Source organism: Chionomys nivalis, chromosome 2 (assembly GCF_950005125.1).
Source record: "Chionomys nivalis chromosome 2, mChiNiv1.1, whole genome shotgun sequence".
Taxonomy (NCBI): Eukaryota; Metazoa; Chordata; class Mammalia; order Rodentia; family Cricetidae; genus Chionomys; species Chionomys nivalis.
Window position 1 is genome coordinate 104,430,792 of NC_080087.1, and position 12,526 is coordinate 104,443,317.

The following is a 12,526-nucleotide window of genomic DNA, read 5'->3' on the forward strand; positions in this document are numbered from 1 at the left end:
AATCGAGGTCAAGTGCCCTTTGGGACTCTTTAAATAAATCGGTGACCTTGATGTGGTGATAGATGGCATCAAGGGCATGAGGGCTGTCTGTCAAGATGTTCAGCGTTTTGTGTTTGCTTTGATCCCGATTAGCAGTTCTGGGATAGCTGCAGAATTCTTGGTCCATTGACTAGGGGTCTTTGGAAGGACCAATTGTTCTAAACAGACAGCTCTAGAAATTCCGTGCCTCCATTGTGGAGCAAACGTGCTCACGAGAATTGTCCTGCCTCAGTTCTACAGCTCGCTTTACCTGGGAACAGTCAGTGCGTGCGTGCCTCTGCTTGAATGACCACGTGCAGAGCAGATACTGAGGGTAGAGGGGACGGTAGATGGGCTCCGCCTTCCCACAGTCCACCTTCTAAGCCAAAGAACTTCCGGGGAGCTCTGGGGAGCCTCAGGTGCAACTTCAGGGAACTATTGAATGGGGCTTTGGATCCCAGCTGGAATCCCTGGAATGAACCCTAGATGAGACCTCAGGAATGGAGCGTGGGCCCCCAGGAACCACAGGTGGGATCCTAGAAACCACAGGTTCGACTCCGTGGATCCCCAGGTGGGATTTCCGAAAATGATAGCTGAGACCTGAGGGAACCCCGTGAGAACTCAGGAGCCATGCATGGGACTTCAGGGGACATCTGTGAGGGATCAGCCAGCCCCTGGTTGTGCCTGTAAGGAGTTATTTATTAATAGGCTGGGTTCGTGGGCACGGCAAGACCTACCTCTGCTGTAAGCAGCATCATTCTGTGAGCTGAAGCTCTGAGATGACTAACAGGGAAAGCGCAAGGGGAATGCAAGTGAGCACTCGTCATTCTTCGCTTCTCGAGTACAGGCACAATACGATCAGGTGTCCCAAACTCCTGCCACTGTGACTCCCCTGCCGTGGTGGACAGAACATTCAACCTATGGAGCCAAATAAAATCTCAAGTTGCTTTTCATTTACTTCTTTATTTTTGTGTTTTGTTTGTGACAGGGTTTCCTCGCTATTCAGTCTTGGATGGTCTGAAATTTGCTAAGTAGATCTCCACCTGCCTTTACCTCCTGCATGCAGGGATTAATTTCCTAGCAATTTTGGATTTAAGTTGCTATAAAAATATTTTTATTTATTTATTTAATTGTATGTGTTTGCCTTTGCCTGCAAAGCACAGAAGAGAGCATCAGATGCCCTAAAGCTAGAGTCACAGGTGGTTGTCAGCTTCCTAGTGTGGGTACTGGGACTTGAACTTGGGTCCTCTAGAACAGCAGCAAGCATTCTTTAACCACTGAGCCATCTCCCAAGCCCCCTAAAATTATTTTGTCTGGATATTTTAATCACTGAAACAGGAAACATAACTAAAACAGTACCCCAGAGACTCAATAAGCATCCCCGGGAAGCCCATCTTTGGGAAAGCAAGCAGGCCAGGCTTGGTTTTTTTCTACCATGAAGCCCCAGGAGCAAAGCGAGCAGGGGCACTGCCATCCAAACACCTCTTAGGCTGGTCAGTTTCTGTACTCCAGAAGTAAAAGCTCTGTACACAGAGACAGAGATCAGAGGTGCCTTCACCTGCATTGCTACCTGTGCCCGTCTTTACATGACACCTACAAAGGAAAAACAAAGAGCAGCAGACCCCACCGGGACCAGGAAGGGCAGGAAGGTTTTGTTATGGGACATGGGAAGGTTGTGTGACAGAGCCAGTCCCCAGGGTCTTCACAGCCCAATGGTCCCTTGGGCATGGAGCAGTTCTGTCTTCATCCTACCCTAGGTCCTCCCTGGAGATGGAGAGGTGTGGGGAGGATGCTAGCATGTCCCTGTCACCATCCTCCCTACTCACTGCTCCACCTTGCTGCTAACTGTCCCCTGAATCGTTGCTCCTTCTCCCTCATTGGCTCTCACACCAGCGCTTGCACCTCTTGCACCAACCAGCACAGGTCAGAGAGCATTTGCCGATGTCAAAATGATGAACTGGAAGAAAGACAGCCCCACACGGCATCAGAAGCAGCTTGGTGAACCCCACCATGCTGTAGACTCTGTAATTTTCAACCCCCAGGCTGGAAGTCCAGGAGTCACCACGGCTGTATGTGAATGATGACACTCTCACCTGCCAGGGCACCCTAGCTCTCACCAGTTCACGGTACCCAGAATGTGGAGAATGCAGAAATCATCACGCCTTGATAATGTACGGGGATGATGCTTAAAGGAAGTTATCTTAGAGGCAGATGGAGCTGTAACTTCAAAGATGAATCTGTGCTCTGCAGGTCAGCCTTAACCACAGTGTGCATATAGAATTTGCCGGGAGCTGATTTAAGCAACGGCTCGCCTACAAACCAGCATGCGCATGCGCTGAAGACCCACTCACATCATTGCTGCAGAAATCAACAGACAGCGACGCCGCCAGTGTGAAGAGTGAGAGGACAAGCTGGCGGCTAGAACCAAAGGGGAGAGAACGCAGAGCTGACACTGTTGGGCAGGGTGTGTCATGGCTGATGTCCCAGGGTCTGGATCCCCTCTGCTAGGGACAGGTACCATGTGCCCTTCAGGGACACTGTGATGGCTCAGAAGTGCCAGCTATTTCTTGTGAGTCTATCCCATCACACTCTGCTGCAGCAACTCTTCGGCCTCATTTATAACATTTTCCAATGTTATATTTTCTTAGTGGATGTGCTGGTCAGTTTCCTACCACTGGGACAAAGAAAATCCACTTAAAGGAGGAAATGCTTGTACTGACCCTCGCTTTCAGAAGTCTCAGCCCATGGTTACCTGACCTCGCTTCATTTGGACCCGGGGCAGGCAGTATATTAGACAGCACTCACACATTGTTGGTGCAGAGTCACCGGGAGCCCTGCAGCCTGTCACGGGCTGAGCCGTGGCCCGGAACTTCCTGTGTTGAAGCCCCAAGCCTCGGAGCCTCAGAATGTGTCTATACTTGTAGACAGAGCTTTGGAATAAGTGGAGAACATTAAATAAGGTACATTGTTGGGGGCTTTAACCCAACACCACTAGTGGATTTTTACAAAGACGACTAGGGCACTTCTGCTCAAACCCAAGGCTGCAGGCCACGTGTACCATGACCCAGGTACCCCGAGTGGACCGAGGGGAAGCTCTCCACTGACTGCAGCGCACAATGTTGCAAAGAGGAGGTCAGGCTGATCTTGGGGGGAAATTCCCTGGAACTACACGTAATAAGAGGGAATCATGAGAATCTCCCAGAGGATACACGGGCGGGGTCAGTTTAAACTGAGATACAACTTGTTTCTGGGTGTGAGAGTTTGAGAGGTGAAGATGCGGAATCCCCGCCCCCCCCCCAGATTACCCTGACTACAGCCCAGAGCAAAGAGGGCAAGAGGTTTCCACTTGGGACATTGATTCCAACACTGGCAGAACCATAAACACAGCGAAGTCGCCAAGAAAATGAAGGAAATCATGGGAGATCGTCTACTGTGCACGAATCAGACTGTACGATGACATTAAGAAGAGAAGTTCAAATGGCCAAAAGACACTTAAGGTCATGCTCAACTTCCTTAGCGATCAGGGAAATGCAAATCAAGACAACTTTGAGATATCATCTTACACCTGTCAGAATGGCTAAAATAAAAAACACCAATGATAGATAGCCTTTGCTGGAGAGGTTGTGGAGAAAGGGGTACACTCATCCATTGCTGGTGGAAATGCAAACTTGTGCAACCACTTTGGAAAGCAGTGTGGCGGTTTCTCAGGAAATTCAGGATCAACCTACCTCTGGACCCAGCAATATCACTCTTGGGAATATACCCAAGAGATGCCCTATCATACAACAAAAGTATATGCTCAACTATGTTCATAGCAGCATTGTTTGTAATAGCCAGAACCTGGAAACAACCTAGATGCCCTTCAATGGAAGAATGGATGAAGAAAGTATGGAATATATACATATTAGAGTACTACTCAGCAGTAAAAAACAATGACTTCTTGAATTTTGCATGCAAATCGACGGAAATAGAAAACACTATCCTGAGTGAGGTAAGCCAGACCCAAAAAGAGGAACATGGGATGAACTCACTCATATTTGGTTTCTAGCCATAAATAAAGGACATTGAGCCTATAATTCGTGATCCTAGAGAAGCTAAATAAGAAGGTGAACCCAAAGAAAAACATATAGGCATCCTCCTGAATATTAACCTTCATCAGGCGATGAAAGGAGACAGAGACCCACATTGGAGCACCGGACTGAAATCTCAAGGTCCAAATCAGGAAAAGAAGGAGAGAGAGCACGAGCAAGAAATTCAGGACCGCGAGGGGTGCACCCACACACTGAGACAATGGGGATGTTCTATCGGGAACTCACCAAGGCCAGCTGGCCTGGGCCTGAAAAAGCATGGATGAAACCGGACTCGCTGAACATAGTGGACAATGAGGACTACTGAGAACTCAAGAACAATGGCAATGGGTTTTTGATCCTACTGCACGTACTGGCTTTGTGGGAGCCTAGGCAGTTTGCATGCTCACCTTACTAGACCTGGATGGAGGTGGGTGGTCCTTGGACTTCCCACAGGGCAGGGAACCCTGATTGCTCTTCGGGCTGACGAGGGAGGGGGACTTGATTGGGGGAGAGAAACGGGAGGTGGTAGTGGGGAGGAGGCAGAAATCTATAATAAATTAATTAATTAATTAAAAAAAAGAAGAGCAATTAGACACTGGCTGGGAACACACAGGTTGACGTGTGCAGCATCCAACATTTAGTTACAGGTGGGGCCTTCAGATTGGTGTGGAGGGAACTCAGGAACCCGCCAGGAAACTTGAAAAGATTAGATCTGCATCTGCAGAAAATTAAAGAACAAATCACTGATAAATCAAATATCTAACTTTGAAAATATAAGAATAATAGAAGAAAACATAAGAAATCAGCTTTTAGCTACTAGAATAGAAAGGTCTCCTAACCAGCCGAAGAAATCCAAAACTCATAAAAGAGAATATTGGCTGACTTGACCCGAGAGTCATGTAAACTTCAAAAGAATTGATACAAGATGAAGAAAGGTTAAAAAAAAATGCAAAAAAATTGTCTTTATTAAAAAAAATGCATCCCAATTAGATCCAAAGAGGATTTCTAACTCAAGAACTTGATTTTAAACTTCTACTGAAAGCATAAACACAAAAAGGCCTATCATATTGTACATCAATTTTTATTAGAATTTTTAAGAGAGAGAAAAGAGAACCATATGAGACATTGCAACTGTCCGACTCCAGCTAATGTTTGCCCTGGTGTAGAAGCATGTTAAGTCTAAAGGTGAAAATGGCTTCAAATTATGAGACAGACATCCCCGGACCCAAAGAAAGGGTCTATAGTAAACACATTTGCCCTCCCCTGCTCCTGTGTTCCACAGTCTTCTAAAATGGTGGCTTTCGTTCCCAAAGCTGTATGACTCCTCTGTGTGATTCCCCCCCCCCAACCCAGTTCCCATGGATTCTCCAAAATATTATCAAAATAAGCATCATGTCTGTCCTGTGTTTCTTCCTGGACCCAGGTGGCTCTAGCCAGCACACCTGGCAGCCACATTCTGCGTGGGTGTCAGACACCCTGCTTTAGATATCCCCTTGGCTGAACAAGACACGGGGCCCTGCCATCTTCAGCCTCCTGCCTGCCTAGAAGGGCACTTAGGGTCACATAGCCTGGGCTCCAGAAACTTGCAGCCTCGGTGAATTTGGTGCTACTTATGAAGTGGCCTTCGTGTTCTGGTGACGTTGTAGAGAAACCAGGGGAAGAAGGGGACAGGAAGATGTCACACAGAGAAGTCATACAGCCCAGGGAGTGAGATCTACCGTTTTAGAGGATTTGGGACACAGGGGCAGTAGGTGGCCAAAAGATGTGTTTACCACAGATTCTTCTTTGGGTCTGGGAATGTTTGTTGCAAATTTTGAAGACTCACAACTGATTGAGGATCAAAGAGCAACAGAGCACATGTCTTACCTCAGTACCTTTCTCCTGACAGCCACAGGACAAACAGTGCCTCCCCGATGTTAATCCAGGGCACAGAAAGCACAGCGCACATGCACACTCAGCTGCAGTGTACACATACGTACTCCCCACAGTACACATACACAATCTCAGGAGCGCAAACACACATGGTCCCCACAGTGCACATCCACACACACACACACACATACATTCCCATAGTGCACACACATACAGAACTACCCACAGTGCACACACACAATTCCTCAGTGCATGCATACAGTTCCACAGTACACACACAATCCCTCAGTGCACACATACAGTTCCACAATGCACACACACAATCCCTCAGTGCACACATACAACCCCACAGTGCACACATACAACCCCACAGTGCACACATACAATCCCCTCAGTGCACACACACACACAAGATCTCCATAGAGCACACACACAATCCTCATGGTACACACACAATTTCCACAGCACACATGCACACTCAGCCTGCAGTGTACACATACATACTCCCCACAGTACAATACACAATCCCCACAATGCAAATACACATGATCCCCACAGTAAACATACGTGCACTATCCACAGTTTACACACACAAAATCTACACATTATACACACACACACATGCACTCTCACAGTGCTCACACACAACTCCCAGTGCACACAGAGTACACAGACACACTACCAACAGGGCACACACGCTCCCTATAGTACACATTCATACATGATCCCCACAGTACACACATGTGTGATCCCCACAGTGTACACACACAATCCAACAGTGCATACACATACTCTGCCCACAGTGTATACACACACACACACACACACTCCCTACAGTGTACACATACACCATCCCCAGAGTGCACACACACAAAGTTTTCCCACAGTGCACACAAACAATCCCCACAGTGTACACACACAATCCCCACAGTGCACATATACACACTGCCCACAGTGCACATGCACACAAGCACACATATACTCCCCATAATTACCACACACCGTGCCCCATAGTGCATGCAAACACACACACATACACACATACATGAGTACACTCCCACAGTACAACAGTGTACACACAGTTCTCAAATACACACACACACACACACAAATTCCACAAAAGTCCTTTGTCATCTCGTGAATGTTCTGTTAGGTGGGGATTTACTATAGAAACGTATGCTCCTGAAATTTAAAATCTCTCGCCTAAAACCACACAGCAGGTGAATGACTTGAAAAGATTTCACAGGACACTCAGTCCACTTCTCTTAGGACTCCATCAAGGGTTCTGGACATAGACACTTCTAGGGAAAATAAAACATCATTCCAAGGAATTCAGAGGCAGCACAGACCCTGCTGACATCCCTAGGATCAGGACATCATGGGCATGTCCTTGGCCTCCCTGAGTCCACTGTAGTGACTCTGGACTAGCGCACTCCCAGGGTCCAAACGAGGGTCTGCGTGTCACCATTCTGAGGAGACACAGTGCTGCCCCCTGTTGTGAGGCAGACTAGGAGGCTCTGTGTAACAGGAGGGTGTTCATGTCTCTGCCTCACGCTCAGGATGCAGAGCTGCTCCTCAGATCCCCAGAGACGTCACTCCCCCCAAGTGCAGCGTTTCTTGGAGACGCTCTGGAGTAGATTTCCATGTTTATAAAAGCATGAATTATTGAAGAGCACTCAGGAATTCTTGTGTTCCATTTATACAAATCAATGAGCAGAGGGCTACAGTTAACCTTCCCTGCTTTAAGGCTCATAAAGACAGGGCAAGCGTATCAAGTACACGTTGAGAACAATCCTCTTCACAGTGGCAGCAAGCAGAGACAGGCCTTTCACAGCGACTTAAGAGTCCGCCAAGAAAGACGAGGGCAGCTGAAGACCAGGACTTTTAAGTTTCACGTGGGAGATTTTCAAAGGCAGAGCCGAGTGAGAAGACAGAATGATGGGTCCCAGGAGCCCTTCACCAGAGTCGATACGGACCAGCATTCTGTTCTTCTTGCTTCATCTAACGGCTCCACCTCCCTTAAAACCACAAGTTAAGATAAATGAACTGAAGACCTCAGTGAAGGCAAACACACACGAATGGCAAATGCGAACACTATAAAACTGACAGTGACGCTTAAATAAAATTTACTGCAGTGCTAATAAAGATTCCAGGAGGATTTTTTTTGCACTGTCAAAATAAGTCATTTATTTAGGCGGAAAAGTGAACACATTAAAATGGCAAGAAACCATTTGAAAAAGAGGGCAGGTTTTATGAACTACATATTACATTATAAGGCCATAAAAGGCTCCATTAGAAAAAGAGAGACTTCTTTTTAAATAATCATGGTGTAAGGAACGGCTTTTTAAGCCCATTATAAAAGCCAGAAACCATTAAGAAAAATATGAACCAGTGTGGTCTCTGGAAAATTAAAAACTTACACACTTATAAACCTAAAATAATTTCAAGATAACTATTATAACAGGTGAGATTGGTAAAATTACTGAGATAAAGTCGATGCGCAAAAAAGCAAATCAACTGTCTATTAAATTCTTAGCCATCTCCAAGTGTTCTTTGCAAAGAGTCTTACTAAGTCACCAAATGACAAATGACAGCCTTTTTCCTGGCTGGGGAGGCCAGATATGGTTTCCATCTCTTTGTTATGTTCCGCCCAGCGTCTCCCTCCGCCAGCGCCTGCTCACACCTGTTGCTTATATTTTCTAGAATGGATGTTCCGTTTCTCACAGGATTCGCGGTATGTGTTTTTAATAATGCCATCTATCAAAGGTTTATTGCTTTACCTGGCGAGTCTTGGAAAAGTCACCGCAGCCTCGCGGCACTCTTCTAACACCGATGGCGCCCTTGGTGGTGGCTGCTCCCAAGGGACCCATCTGAGCTGAAGGACCCTGGCAGGAAGCCACTTGCCTTCAGTTCTCAGCAGCAAACGCTACAATAACTTCAACGAGGTCCAGCATGCTTCCTAGCTCATCTGATGGCCAGTGTGGTGGAGGGATTTGAATCCTGGGCCCTGCAGGGACCTAGGGCACCTCTGAGGGGCTTCGCTGAGTTCTCATGCCTGCTCCCCTCCAGCTGGACCCCAGCTGCTCTCCACCCATGCTCCCTGGCCCATGACCCTGCCTGCTGCTTCTCCAAAGTCCATCCCCCCCCAGGTCTGTTGACTGTAAATAAAGACCTTTATGTCATCAACCCTACAGACCTTTCTTTTTCATGGTTGTCGCATCTGTTAAATTCTCACAAATTTCTCTGTGCTCTCGTGATTACATGAATATTAAATATTTATAGCTGGAGCATTAACCCATCAGGTGTAAGATGTAAACCATGACTCTAACTTCATTTTTCTTCCCAAAGCCTGAGGTAGACGTCACAGAGACGCTTATTGAATAATCCATCCTTAGGCTGCTGATTTGAAATATCACCTTAATAATGGACTGAATTATTAAGGATGCTTGATTTCTCCTGGACAATACCTCTCGGTCTAGTGCTGGGCCTGGTCCACAGTATTTTAATTCTGAAGCTTGCGGCCCCGCTCTCTGACAGGGTGGAACCCGCACTGCTCATGCTTTTAATAAAAGTGCTCATTGTGCTGTGTGCAGCCATCTGAAGGGCATCCACTCCTGCCATTTTAACTTTGACATTTTTGTAGTCCTTACCGGGACAGAGCAAACAGAAGCATCTTGGACAGCTGCTCTGAAGAGTGGGTTTGCATGTGTTGGGACCCTAGCGCTGCACCAGCACAGGGGTGCTCGTACCAGCTTCCTAAGCAGGTGGATAAGGAAGGTGCCCACTGCTGACTTTTACCAAGTCTACCGATTGCGCTGGCTCCCAAGATGAAGCTCTCCTCTCTTTCTGTCTCTGTCTCTGTCTCTCCTACCCTCCCCTGCTCCCAAGTCATCCAGAATCCATGCAGCATAGGGGCCGTGTATGCTCCTGAGCCACTGCAGCCCCTGTCATGTTGCGACCTGTCTCACAGACTCAAGCCTGACTCTAAGAAAATTCCTCAAGTGTGGGCTCCCTGTGCAGTGTCCTGCAGTAGTTTCCACTAGCCTGTCTCCCCCATGCCTTCTTCAGTCCTTAGCTTCCAGAGAAGGAAGACAGAGGTGTACTTCCAGCTGAAAGAAGGGTCCAGGAGGAGGGACCTGAGGACGCCTGTCCTATCACAGATGAATGGACTCCCTACCTTCCTGTTGAGCTCCCCAGCCTGTTCATCTGTCTTGACTGTTATGGAAGCCACTACCCATCTGTCACTAGGGTGTTTCCACTTTGCCATCATCTGTCTCTTCTGAGCACCTGCACCTGATGGGGGGCAGGGAGCAGGAAGAGGATGGGAAGCAGTCTGGCATCTCAGAATCTAGGCAGGACTGGAGTCACTGTAGCACACCAGCAAAGCAAGTGTAGAAAGTTTCTGGGGGTGGGGGGTGGGGATCTAGTCACCTCTGGTGGCAGACAGCTCCAGACTTGCTGTCTTTTCAGGGTCAATGGCTATGTTGTGTCTTCCCTCTGTTTCCCCAAGTTAGAATGTCAGCGCCACACATCGTTATTCCTTGTCTTTGTCACCCACCCTGCGAGGAAGACCAAGAGAGAGGAAAACAAACGGTGTCTGCCTTCTAACGTGTACCTGGAATCTACTAGATTCAGCTAAGGGCACAGAGACAGTCAACGACTGTAAGCCAGAGCTGAGACATCATCGCCAAAGGCCAGAAGGGACCAAGATCTGTCCACAGGAAAGCAGGAAAACCAGCGAGCAACAGGAGCTCTGACCCTGCATAATGCGGTGTAGGCAGTGCGTAGGAGTGGAGAGAGGACCTAGCATCTCTGAACTGGGGACTGCAAGGATCTAGACCAGGGGCTCTCAACCTTCCTAATGCTGTGACCCTTTAACACAGTTCCTCATGTTCTGGTGACCCCCCAACTGTAAATTAGCTTTGTTGCTACTTCTTAAGTGTAATTTTGCTACTGTTATGAACTGTAATGTAAATATCTGATATGCAGATAGTCTTAGGTGACCCCTGTGGAAGCATTGTTTAACCCCCAAAGGGTTCACAACCCACAGGTTGAGAACCACTGATCTATCTAGCTGCCGCTCCAATTCAACGCTGTTCCAAGTCTTGTCTGTATGGTTAGGAGATGCCATGCCCACCCAATAAGTCCCCTGGCCTAGCATAGCCTGCTCCCTGAGGTCACTCTGGCAGCCCTGGCTGTCACACTCATTGCTTAATTGTGTGCTATGAAAGACTGACCTCAGAATTTGTAGAAGCGCATTGGTGAAATCAGGTGGACAGCTTATCCCAAGCAGATAGTGATACCAGGTCCCTGATACCCACCGTCTGGTCCTCAGCCACTTCTGTCCTGTCCTGCACCAATTCTCAGATCTCTAGTAGCATGACTATAACTCACAGTGGCTGGTCACTCCCATGCCACCTGCCTTCTGGACAGGCTGTAGAACCTGGACATGCAGAGGATGCTCCTGGGGTGGACCCTGGACCCATGCAAGGACAGCCATGGGAAAGCTTTCCTGCCATCTGTGAGAATAGCCCTAAGATGCCCTTATAAAGACCATTGCAAGACAGACCCTGCTGTCATGCCTCCAACCCTGCTCCACCCCTTTGCCTATTCCCAGCAGTGGGGGCCTTACTGTCCTAGGATGGCACCCTGTGAGGATCAGCCCATACAGTTTCAACCAGGCTACTCTAATGGGATGGTATTCAACACACACCGAAAGGTTGATGCTGATGCTACCGATTAATCACTGACTGAATATCCTAGAGACCACCCCCAAATCTCTGCCTATCCAGTTGGTCTCCATAGCAGGAATGTTTTCACCCTTCCCTCCACCATCACAGATCTGCAGGTGTTGGTGGCCTCCGGCGTTTACTGCTCATGGTTTAGAGGCTAGAAGTCCAGGACTAAGTGGCTGGAAGATTTTGTGTGACTTTCTAGTGAATAGCTGGCATCGTGGTAGAAGTGTCAGGGGTGGGGTTGGCTCTCCTTTGTAAGGACTGAGTTCACCTAATCGTTTCCTGAGGGCCCCACTTCCTTATCTCCTCATGTGTGTTGGGGGGTTACATTTAAGCATGCAAATTCTAAGGAAAACCAAACCCTGAGTCCATAACAATAGAAACAAGAGATGGGGAAAAAATCCCACAGTGTGAAGTAGCCTCACATTCAGCCTGATGCCCTTTTGAGGGATGTGGTCTGAGGATTGGGATCTCTCCTTGTTCTATGTGCATGATCCTCCATTCCTAATCATGGCCTCTGTCTCCTTCACTGGCATTGTATGTGAGCCAAGATAAATTGAAGAAGATTGTGAGGACTTTGTCAGCCTGAGAGACAGGTACACCAGTGCCTCTGAGGGGCCCGTAGGTTGGTGGCCTTCCCTGGAGGTGACTCTTGGTCTTGCTCTTCTGGCAATGGATGGCATCATCCTGAGGACCCAATGTAACCAAGGAAGACAGTAGTCACATAGAGGCATGGCTTCCCACCCCTTCCCTGGGCCCTCGGAGACAAAGCAGGAGACTCAGAGAAGCTCACGAAGGGCCGCTGAGACAGCAGTGGGAAGAGTAAGGCTG